Source organism: Neopsephotus bourkii, unplaced genomic scaffold, assembly GCF_033783945.1.
Source record: "Neopsephotus bourkii isolate Nb327-2 ecotype Australia unplaced genomic scaffold, CSIRO-AGI_Nbou_v1 NB_962, whole genome shotgun sequence".
Classification (NCBI taxonomy): Eukaryota; Metazoa; Chordata; class Aves; order Psittaciformes; family Psittacidae; genus Neopsephotus; species Neopsephotus bourkii.
This window is the reverse complement of record NW_026901456.1, coordinates 6,707,484-6,719,608: the sequence shown is the minus strand read 5'-3', so window position 1 is coordinate 6,719,608 and position 12,125 is coordinate 6,707,484. Positions and strand designations below refer to the sequence as shown.

Sequence of the window (12,125 nt, the reverse complement as noted above, 5' to 3'; positions counted from 1 at the left end):
TGTATGGCAGGCCTCTCACAGGGTGCCTATGTGGAAGGAATGCCCCGCTCCCAGACCTTCCCTGCCTGCTGCTCACTGCAACCAACAAAACCCACTTTTGATGTTTTTTCAAACATGTTCAGCTGCAGCATCAAGCTATACAAGAGCTCTGTTCGCTGCTCAGCGCTTTAAGCAGGGGGTCTTGCTGTGTTTAGTGCAGCAGTTGCCACCTGACTGGCTCGGCTGGCAGCTTCCTCTATGATTTTCTGTTTTGCAAGCTTTCAGTTTACCTTTCGAGCTTAAGGGACAGCCCTGTCACCTCCCTAACACTTTAAGCTGATCCCATGGGCTGATTTCTTCACTTTAGTGTGGGGAGGGGGGCTAGTTTGTAGGCTGGTTTGGGTTTGCCCTGTGCATTTTGAAAGGTTTTGATTTGTTCTTACTTCTGTTTCATGTGCATAGGAGTCCCCAGCAGGCAGCCAGGACAGGAGGATCACCATGCACAGCTCAGAGAGATTTCTCATTGTTCTATCACTGTGATTGCTCTCAGCACATACACAGTCAGTAGATTCTTTTAAGAGTTAGTATTATCTGTCATATGAAATGAGACAGCTAAAGCACCAGAAAACAAATCTAAAAGGCAAGCCCATGTACTTTTCCAGGAATATGTGTTCCCAGGCAGTGTCTACAGGCCTGGAGAGAACCCCATCAAGCAGAGCAGCAGTCTACATACCTCCACTTACGAATCTGGCTGAAACAACACTAGCTGAAGTGAGCGAAGTTTTATGGTGAAAGGCATATGTCTCCCTTTATGGAGAAGGGAACTTGCTAGGATCTTATACTCAAATTCATGCCAAAATCAGTAAACAGCTTGTGGTAAAGTAAAATGAGAGGGAAAGGATTTATAACACCTTGTTTTACTTTGTTTCAAAATGGACTTTTAAAAGACCCAGAAATACTACCCATTCCACAGACTAAATAGGATATTTTGGACAGTGATGAAATAAATACCTTGGCCTGAGCTGCTTTTCACCTTCTCCGCAGGTGCCCATGGTGACGCATTGCCAGCACTGCCAGGCACGGCTTTTAGCCTACTCCCTCCCGCATTCATGTCAGAGGCAAGGGGATAATACTGATAATATCACCCTAAAGGAGCAGCAGCTGGATCCAGCCCAGCACAGACTGGGGATCGAATGCTTTGCGTGACACAAAGCAATGTGGGGAACGCCTGCCCTGAAGGCTGGGGAGCACAGCAAGAGATGAGGGTCACAAAATACCTCAGTTCACTCTCAGGGCAGGGCTCCGTGCTGAGGCAGAAGCAGAGGAGAGGGTTAAATTATCTCTCAGCTGACAGCTCCTTGTGCTGGGAAGCAAATAAAAGCTCTAGAAGGTTTACCTGGATCAGGGTTACCTGGATCACTTCCCTGAGCGCCGAGAGGGTGCCTCCCACAGCTTCCCCTTTGACGACGGCCGGCTCTCACCCTCCTCCCTGGGGACGCAGGAGGAGGCTGGTGCTGTTCCAAGCGACGAGACCGGGGCCAGCCCTCCCCTCCTGGCCCCACGGAAGCCTCCCTGGGGCGGCGTGCAGCTGCCCAAGGCTCCGCAGGGTGGGAGCACCGGCCTCTGCCGCCTCTCAGCTGCGGGGCCACAGGGCACACGCCTGCCCTGACATTGTCCCCGTGGCGCCGTGAGGGAAGGATTGCCTCTCCCCTTCTTCCCGCCCAAATACTCCTGGCGCGGTGTTAATATTTAACCAGTCCTGCAGGAGGGAGGCAGGCGCAGCCGGTGACACACACAGAGGAGCAAACTTCATGGTGTCCCAACCCTAAAAGCTGGATGGGCTCTGCCGCTTCACGGCTTGGCAGAAGACGGCCACGCCACCTTGTCAGGATGTGACACTGGGCACAATGGGAGGCGTGGGGTTTATTTTATCCCGGTTGGTAACTGCACAGGTGAGCTTGTTGGTGCCTGGTGCCGAGCTCAACCCACTGTCATAGCACCGCAGGCAACGTGGCAGAGAGCAGAACTGCCCACTGGTGGGCCCTGTGCCAGCCATGACCTCACCAATGGGGCTGTCACCCATAGCCAGGGGTGGAGGGGTCCAATGACAGCCCCCAACAGGGCTAGGAACTGAGACAGAGTCAGGAACCACCCAGGGGTCCAGTCGGGAGCTGAAGGAGATGGGTCGAGAACAGGGCTGGCGACAAGGCCATGAAGTGGTGCCAAGGCACAGGGGTGGGGCAGGGATAAAGCAGGCTGTGGCATTGCTAGGGCAGGAACTGATAGCTTCAGGGAGCTCATACAGGGCCCTGGACCATGGGCACACAGAGGAGCCCCAAGGAGATGCCAAGATGCAGTCAGGGCCCCTGGTGCCCTCAAGGCTTCGAGGAAATGTGTTCTTGCTGTTGTGAAATGCAGCTCTATAGTTGCAGCCAGTGAGCAAACTGAATTGCTTTTCTACCTTTTAATGGAAAACACTGTCTCCAACTGATTTTTTTCTTTGTTTTGTTTTGTTTTGTATTTTCATATTCCTTGCCTCCTTTCAGTTTATATTTTGAGGAATTTTTTATGTTACATCAAGAAAATTTTCACTAAAATACTTCATTTAATTCTGTAATACTTTTTGTTTGTTTGCTCATTTAAATCACACCTTTTCCTGACACTTTGACAGCTGTCTGTTCACCAAAGCTGCCATGCTGCCTCATGAGAGATGCTTCTTCAATGGCTGCAGCCTTCACCTTCCTCTGAGAGCTGAAGTGCATCCTTCACATTATGCTGTTGTTGGTCAGTGCATTGAACTGATGTGACACACTGGGAGATTTTTATGATTAGTCCATCTGCTGGGAAGCTTAAATTGTAAAGAACAGACATACAACTTTCCTCAACTATATTTCATACTAAGCACACTGACAGTTCTAGCAAGTAGAAATTAATGCCGCAGCGACTTGAAATTTCCTTCAGCAAAGGAAAATAAAACATCAGGAAATTTCCATCAATTTCCAAAATTAAATTTCAAAAACTTTACATTATTAGAAAAAAATATCGCCCCTACTTGTTAAAAAGGAAAAACTATAAAACCTGCAGAAGTTTTTTTGGCCAGCTATAATTATTTCTTTTTGCTTCCTTCATTTTATAAACACTTTTTTTTTTTTTTAAGTGTAAAACCTGACACTTTTTTTCACCAACACCCCTACTTTCATAGCAGTATACTTGAAATACTCTGTATAGCTATGTACAAATAAAGAAGAAAAGGAATAACATCTAATAAGCAGATTCCCTCTCTGGTTCCCAATTAGGAAAAGTGCAGAAGGTTAAAATGGATTGACTGGATTTTCAGCTTGAATTAATAAAGGTAACTCTTCACAAAAATGCTTTGGAAAGGATAATAGCTGCTTTTAAAACTTTTACAAAACCACCATTTGTCTGTACTGAGAAGAAATTGGCTCTGTCGTTTTTGTAATTGCTCTTCAGATAAATTTAAGTGCTATTAAATCACCCTTTAACCTTTTCTTTGCAAGAGTGTTGAGATGCTGATCCCTCAGCATCTCCTCACCAGTGCTGTGCTTTAGACCATTGTCCATTTGATGTCCTGACAGTGGACCCTCTCTGGCTTCTCTTTGTCCTGCTTGAACTGAGGGGCAGAAAACCACACACCGATTTCCAGATGTGTCTAGTAGAGAATAATAGTCTCTCTGAATTTGCCAATAATGCTTCACTGAATGTTTCCTAGTATATGATTTGCCATATTTGCAATGAGAAGGCATTGCTGGCTTGTATCCACCCTGGCGTTCATTTCAGACAGGTCTCCTTATCAAGATTTCTACCCCCTGTCACTTCAGTGGTACCACTTCAGCCTGTACCTCAAGGTTCTTGCACCTGATGTGCAGAACTTTGTGATGCCTCATGCTGGATTTCATATGTTTCTGTTTGCCCGGTCCTCAAACTTATCAAGTTCCCTTTGGATGTCATGTTGCTACATCTGTGCTATTGTTGTATAAAACAAGCTAACCACAGCTTGTGATCAGGTGTCACTTTATCACATTGCAGTCTGTCATGGTCTATAGATCAGCCATATCCTTTAACATGTGCGCACATAAAGATGCCTACACCACTCTGCTGGCACCCATCACAGGCATTTCATTCCCATCCCCTCAGCACAGAGAGGACAGGTTGAAGCCCAGGTGGAAACTGGATGTGTCATGGGCTACAGCATCCACCATGTTTACGTCCTGCTCTGGATTTGACCCCAGTGGGATTCATCAGGAAAGCATCTTTCACCTGCACCCAAACGCTCGCTGGCTTGGCTTCATCATCTGAAATCCGCCTGGGTGAATCTGGTGCACAGTGACTGGATTCAAATGTCCTTTGTTCTCCCCGGGCCTGCTTAGGCAATTGACACATTTACTATTTTATTAAGTATTTATTACCACCCTTGTTAGTTCCTTCCTTACTTTGACTTTCTTAATGAACCATGATATTGTGATTAATACAACCTTTGTCATCGTTTAAGATGTGTGTGGGTTAAGATGTTACACAGCATGTATATTTGAATCCCCAAACAGTATTTGAAACCCCAATTTGAACAGTATTTGAATCCCCAACAGTATTTGAATCCCCAAACTCTAAGAACAATGTGCATCTACAAGGCTGCCCATGCTCATTACTGTTCAAAAGATCAGGTCCTAAGTTTGTTAGTCTGATGCAAATGGAAAATCGTTTTGTGAATCATCTGCCTGCATAGCAGGCAGATTCCTACCTCCCACTCCAGTTTTCCTAGACATTTCTTTCCAGTTCTTCCTTTTTCTTCTGCCTGTGAGTAGGAGGATTTTTGCTCCCCCCCCTTCCCTTTCTTTTCTTAACCCTTCCAAACTTCTTTTGCACACCATATAATGTCCTATGTATGGTGTGCAGATTGTGTAAACTGCTGGAGCAGCCCTCATAATTTTTTATCCTAGGGTGTGTTACTCTGAAACATATGTCTATACAGCTTGCTGTGCAAACCCACGCAAGAAGCTCCAAATGAAATGGACTTTTTGAGAGTTGCTTAGTGAAGCCTTCTGTCATTGTCATTGTGGCTGTAAGACTATTTTTTTTCCCCTCACAGGAGAAATGTCATGATGGAAAATTAAGAGCATTTAGACACTTTCATTTGTAAATTACTCCTAATGGGCAAGAACACAGCAGGGGGAGATCACCAGTCCCTACACTTCTATGCTGTACATTAGCTTGTTTAGCTGGGTCAAGGCAATATGGTAAGATGAGTGTTCAAATAGCAGGGAAGAGTCACTTACATTGAAGCCGATTTAAGGTCAGTGCTAGAAACAGGAATAAAATTCTTCATTTCTTCATGAAAACTGGCTTGAAAAGGAGCTTGAACACCACAGAGATTTTACAAAATGTCTCCCAACTAAAAAATGAATGTTCTTTTCTCTAGCAAAAGAAGAGGAGAATTGAAATATCTAGAAAAGTATAAGGTAGGAGGCAAGCTGACCTAGCGATTGAATTATCCATCTCTATCTTGATGACTACAGGATGTTTCTTTGTCGTAATCAATGACACCAAAGAGATGCTAAGCTATAACTTTTCCCAAACTGCCTCTTTTTTTTCCTTCTTTCTATGCTCTTAATCTTTTCCTCTTTACCAAATCATTTGGTGCTCTGAAATGCATCCTTATCATTCAAAACAGATGTTATTAGCATTAGCTATAAAAGTCTGAGACACATAGACTCCTCCTCTCACAAGTTTTAATTTTTTAAAGTCTTTTAATTAATCTGTTAATATATTGAAGACTCAGCACAGTTTTAAGCTTTGATACACATTTTTCCTTAGTTAGAGCCTTAGAGGAAAAGCTCCAGAAATAATGGGGCCACGCCACTTCCTCTATGTATGACCCATATGAATGTTAAGGTACACTTTTCCCCCACATTGTTTCTGCTTTGTGGGGTATGAGAGCTCTGGAAACCCTTTTCTGCTTTCAACATCAAGTGCCTCAACAGCTCAGTACAAGCTGGATCCTTGCCATCTACTGCATATAAATTTATGTGAAAAATCAGGACACTTCAAATGTCCCGTCCCTCTATTGCACAATGTTGTAACATTTGTCTCCATTTTCAATGAAACCTTAGTTTGCAAAAGATTGTTGTACAAACAAGAATTACTGGACAGACATACTGACTATCTGAAAGACACTGACTGTTTCTTGTGACATCCCCATTGAATAGTTGATGTGATACAAAGTGGGACTGTGGGGGCCCTTCCAGAGAAGCTACAATACTTATGAATACCAGTAATTATGCACAGGATGCCTTCTTCATCTATTGCTAGCCAGTTAAAGCTCAGAAATCTATCTTAAGCTATTTATCAAGGATTTTTTTTTTTTTCTGTAGTCATTAAAGTTATAAAAGTCCTACCAAATGATGCTTCATCTATTCTGATACAGGCGTCTAAGGCAAGTAAGATATATCACCCTTTGGTGAGGTCTGCCTCATTTTGGCTACTCAGTAGGCTGAAAGACTGGGTCTGACCAGGTATGCTAGTTTAGGCTGTAAAAGTTAGCTGAGACCAATCCCACCAACAGAAGGTACTTCCCCTTGATCTGAGAAATCCTGGTTTACTTCTTTCTTAGGAAGGCAGGTCTTTGCCTTGACCTACAGATGCATGGAGTGATGCTACTGTGGATCCAGGCCTGGGTAAATCCTCAGAAAACTCATAACACCAATATAATTAATCTGATGTTTTATTTTTTTTTTTTTCTGCTAATTATTATAAAACCATAATAATACTGTGAAAATTGCTGTGGGACTTCTATGAGGAAAGCTTTGGATATAATCTTCTTCCAAACTTTCATACACAGGAGACCACGGGATTAAATACTTTATTTACATGAATATCCCTGCAGTTTTTATTTGGCCTTAATAAATCTGCACAACTGGATTGTAGTTCTCAAGTATTTTTCTGCCAGCACTCCTTCTGAACTGCATTCCACGTTTTCTGTTTGCCAGGTGGGTTCCTCCTCTCCAGCACTGAAATTGGTGATGAGCTGTAGCTCGTAAAATGAAAGTGCCATAACTCAGGCAACAGAGATGAAAACGTTCATCATGGAGTCCAAGCTAAGTAAGCAGTTTATCACTGAATGAAAGAAGATGCAGCTTTGATGCTGTTAGGAGGAGTGTTAATCTGAGAAGGAAATTTTTAGTGCTCTCTAATACATCAGTTCCCCTGGCAACATTTACTTTAGCTTTAGAAATTGTCTCTAGTCCAAAAAGCTTAATTGCTCTGGTTATCATTCAGTTTATTCTAAGGAACTTTTCAATATATGACAGTGTGCCAAGAAAATATAAACGTCGCTCTCTACACTCATTTTAATCACTATTACAGTTTTCATTACTGCTTAAGGTCATGATTTTAGACCCCCTCCTGAGCTTTATATGCAGAGCCAGATTCTTCAAGGAGTTCAGGCAAAGTGCAAATCTATCATAGCTCCTTCAAAACTCATGTGCTCAACACCTATCAGCCAAGTGCATGGGAAGCCACATGTCAGATGAACAGTGCACAACCCTTGTCAGTGATAGGTATACATAAAGCACTATACCCAGGGCTCCAAATACCCACAGGACTTCCCTGGTAAAGCCAGGAAAACTACCTTGAGACTATGAAATTATACCCCTTTTCTTTCTTTCCTGATGATTTTGAAGGTTGCCAGTTAAGAGAAACATTAATACTCACACCCCTAAAAATAGGATATTAATGAATATTCCCTAGGTGACCTGCAGGCATGATCCAAAGTGACACTGCAACAATGAGGGAGCACATTATCACTGTAAAAGGAGGAATTATGTTGGAAGACCTGTGTCTTTTTTGCATTTTCATGAAATACATCCTATGACTGACATCTTGCTGCTCCCTTTGGGCGTTCAGTTAAGATCACTAAATTGAAATGGCAGGATTTTTTCTTACAAATAAATGTCTTCTATGCACTGTATCTGTGATACGGAGTCTGTGACTGAAAGCTGCCCTTTTGCAGCAAGAGAACACAAGTCTCTGGCAGAGATGATTTCAGATATTCAATTTCTGTTTATGTGGCAGAGTAATGGAAGTGCTCTTGATCAGTGCTTTATTTTGGCTTCCTCTTATAGAGGAACAGTGAACTTTATATTTGGCTATTTATTTCCTTTGCAACACTTCTATTGAAAATGAGATTCCCTAAAAGCTTAGGGAGCTTGTGAGTACTGAAAGACCTCAAGATGTAGTAAAGACCAATATGTTTATACGGTAAAGTTTCCAGTCTGCTCTTCTCCCCTATCCTATGCAGCACTTTCCTCAGCAAAACTGGAGAAGATACTAGCACTTGGTTATAGCAGCAAGCCTCCTGCCACTTGAGTTGCACCTGCAAGGCATGCAGGGTTTGGCCCCAGCATAAGGGGATGGGGTCATTAAAATAGTCTGCAGCAGTGGGGCAGTACTGAGGTGCATCACACACCCTCACCCCCAGTGCTGATATCTCCCCACCAGCAACAAGTGCTGCTACCCTGCTGCCTTCTCACCCCTGGCAGGAGCAAGCTGCATTACTCACATGTGCCATGGCTTACAGCTCAACTCACTTGTCTTTTTAATTCCCTCATTGAACCTTTACTAGCAGAAGCACATGTAAAAGCTGCAGGCCCCTTTATGTACTGGAGTCAAACATTTACTTACAACTGCAATAACAATTAAATTAAACATGAAGGGAATAGAGTTGCTTGGAAGATCTACAAGATGGAGGTGAAAATCACACCACATAACTAATTTATGACATTCTGCACCCACAGCTGTATACGTACAGTTTGTAAGTGTAAGGGCAGCTGTGATTTCTAAGTGCTTCTGGAAATAGAAGACCAGGAAACACAGGATTACACAGGCCTCTATCCCTGCACCCAAACTCATAAATAAAATGAGGTCACGTTAGGTTAGTAGCTGGATGCAAGGGATGTTGTGTATATGATTCAGTTGGAGAGATTCTGAGAAGGAACTTAGATTTCAAACTTAAACAGGGGAGATTAGGTTAGTTATAAGGAAGAAATTCTTTACTGTGAGGGTGGTGAGGCGCAGGAACAGATTGCCCAGAGAAGTTGTGAATGCTCCATCCCTGGCAATGTTCAAGGCCAGGCTGGACAGGGCTTTGAGTCTTCTAGCGTGAGGTATCCCTGCCCGTGGCAAGGGGAGCTGGAACTAGGTGATCGTAAGGTCTCTTCCAACCCAAACCATTCTACAATTCCATGATTTTTTATATCCCACCCCCCCCCCCCCAATTTTGCATTTTTGTATTTGTGAAATTTAAGGCAAGGACAAGGTTATTTCTCAACTGAAATTATCTGATTACGTTTTTCAGTGAAAACATACTTGAGCGAACTTTTTGGAAGGATAGCCTTAAACCACTGCGTTACTAGGCTTTGATAAAAATCTCTATCTGCTCAGCCAGAGCATGTGCAAATTCAAGTCTGTTTTTTCAGGAATAAGCTAATGAATTTAACTCCAGCTGCAACCAAACAACATATCAGAAAGATAAGGGAGGGAAAACAGTAAAACAAAGATAAACGTAGTAAGGAGGACCTTTCCTAGTTACAGTTTTTAATACATAACTGCTTGCATTTGGCAAACAATCTGATAGCTTTCAGTTATTTGACATTTCCCTTTTAAGTGTGCTTCCAGATCCCAAGGTCATTTAACCACGGTCAAATGGTGCTGCCTGTGGTGACACGGACAAAACCATTTCAGGTTGCAGCTTAATCTTCTGAAAGGTATCAGCTGTGGTTAAAGTTGTCGTCTATCAAGTCCCTTGCTATGGTTTTAACAATCTTTCACTTGACACTCTTGTCATTTGGAAAAAAAAAGTTCTGAATTCAAAACACAGCTTGTTTATAAGGTTTTTTTTAAGATGCCTTTGACTTGAAGGTCTACCAAGTGTAGATTGTGTCAAGTGGCAAATGTGGAAGGATTGTATGGTAAATACTTGGGAAAACAATCCCATTCTTGATTTATGGGAATTATGTATTTGCCTTAGGAAGAGAAACCAACTAGTCATTTTTGGATGTACAAACTAAGGCATTTTAGAAAAGGCAAGAAAATCTAACAGATTCAGGTTCAACAAGGTTTAGTTCTGGGTCCTGCTTTTGGGTCACAACAGCCCCAGGTAACGCTACAGGCTTGGGGAAGAGTGGCTGGAAAGCTGCCTGAGGGAAAAGGACCTGAGTGTTGGTTGACAGCTGGCTGAATATGAGCCAGCAGCATGCCCAGGTGGCCAAGAATGCCCATAGCAACCTGGCTTGTATCAGAAACAGTTTGGCCAGCAGGGGCAAGGAAATGATTGCCCCCTGTACTCAGCACTGGTGAGGCCACACCTTGAATACTGTGTTCAGTTCTGGGACCCTCACTCCAAGAAAGAGGTGGAAGTGGTGGAGCGTGTCCAAAGAAGTACAATGAAGCTGGTGAAAGGTCTAGAGCACAGATCTTCTGAGTAGTAACTGAGGGAACTGGGCTTGTTTAGTCTGGAGAAAAGGAGGCTCGGGGGGACCTTATCATCCTCTACAACTGCCTGAAAGGAAGTTTTAGTGAGGTGGGTGTCAGTCTCTTCTTCCAAGTAACAGGTGATAGGATGAGAGGAAATGGCCTCAAGTTGTGTAAGGGGAAGTCTAGATTGGATATTAGGAAAAAATTATTCATTGAAAGGTTTGTCAAGCATTGGAACAGGCTGCCCAGCTTAGTGGTAGGGTCACCATCTCTGGAGGTATTTAAAGGATGTGGTGCTTAGGGACATGGTTTAGTGGTGGACTTGGCAGTGTTGGGTTAATGCTTGGACTCAATGATCTTATGATTCTATGATTCTACTAATTTTAACTGGAAAAATAGCAAGCCTCCTAACTTGACTACATCCCAAGATTTTAATACCTTCTCAACCAACAAGAAGTGAACATACAAAACTATGGTAACAAAATACTTTACTAAAATATCATGCATTTAATAGTTATCTCAACAGTCTCATGTTCTATGCAAATAATGCAAATACTGTCACGCATTTTATATTGACATTATATAGTAACCCTCACAAATCCAAGAATAGCAGAATCCCTGTCAGATCCATAACAAACAGTTAGCCCTTTTGTTCCATTCAGCTTTTACGTAAAGCAAATGTTTCGTTGCAAAAATGTACTCTGTATTCCCAAAAGTGGTGAGAAGAGTTACACCTTCTAAGTACTATTAAATCAGATAATCTGTGTGACCAGATCCTTCAGGGACATTTTTTTAAATCCTAACCTAAAAAAAGAATACGTTGAGGAGTTAAGAGCTGTGGAAAATGCATTCATTTTTCTGTACTCAAAACTGATCTTGTGTTGAAAAAGCTGAGCATGCTGAAATGCACAATTCTAACCAACTCTAAGACACTACCAGCTCTTCTGCTTTTTACACTCTTTCCTGCTAAATGAGAAGCAAGGGAGTAACTTTTCAGAGTAACTTTTCAAATCTATTCACAAAAACTGGTTTAATGATCATCTGACCCAGAAAGCATAAAAATGTTAGGATCGTGCACCACTTTTACACATGAATTGTCCCCAGATTGCTGAAATTCTTTAGTTAGTTAATACAAAATTTTAACAAGAAGTATACATATACAGCAGCATCGTGTTTACAGTTCTAGTTGTATTTACGATCTTTTTGTAATGTTTTTCATAGGAAAACATAATTTCTTTTTTTCTTTTTTTGCAAAAGACCACTACTACTGTTTTGATTGTGTTAAAAGCCATGATCTGAGGCCTAAGCTGCAAAACCTAATTTCATTCAGCTGATACATATGGTTAGCACAGTGGTTTTCTTTAAATGAACGAATTTGCCTCACATGCAATCATCCATTTTTCTTAAATGACCTTTTCCAGCAGGATAACCTTATATTTTAAAGAATGAATTATTCGTTTACTGTATTCTTATTCAAAACTTCCTACTGATTTGAGAGAATTATTAAATCATCTTCTAATTTACGCAAACACATGTGGAGGAAAATACTGTGCAACAACTTAAAGCATTAGCTTGGGAAGCTACTTTGCAAAAAGGAGAGGAATGGGCTATCTGAATCAGTAACATTTCAACCTGTACTCATTTGCTCCTCATCAGAGATT

The 12,125-nt window shown here is 42.2% G+C and overlaps 1 protein-coding gene across 4 annotated transcripts in view; it reads right to left on the bottom strand.

The window, feature by feature from the left end:
* The window catches only part of IGSF5 (immunoglobulin superfamily member 5), a 44,721-nt gene that overhangs the window by 30,428 nt on the left and 2,168 nt on the right, over nt 1-12,125 (bottom strand). The window contains exon 1 of one of the 4 annotated variants that reach the window (XM_061359249.1): nt 1,391-1,673. The exons of 1 other annotated variant lie outside the window; for it this stretch is intronic. The gene's annotated coding sequence lies outside the window, so the exon portion shown is untranslated. Of the gene's footprint in view, nt 1-1,375; nt 1,674-12,125 lie in introns of those variants that run through there. 2 more of the 4 variants (XM_061359246.1, XM_061359247.1) reach the window with 2 other exon arrangements.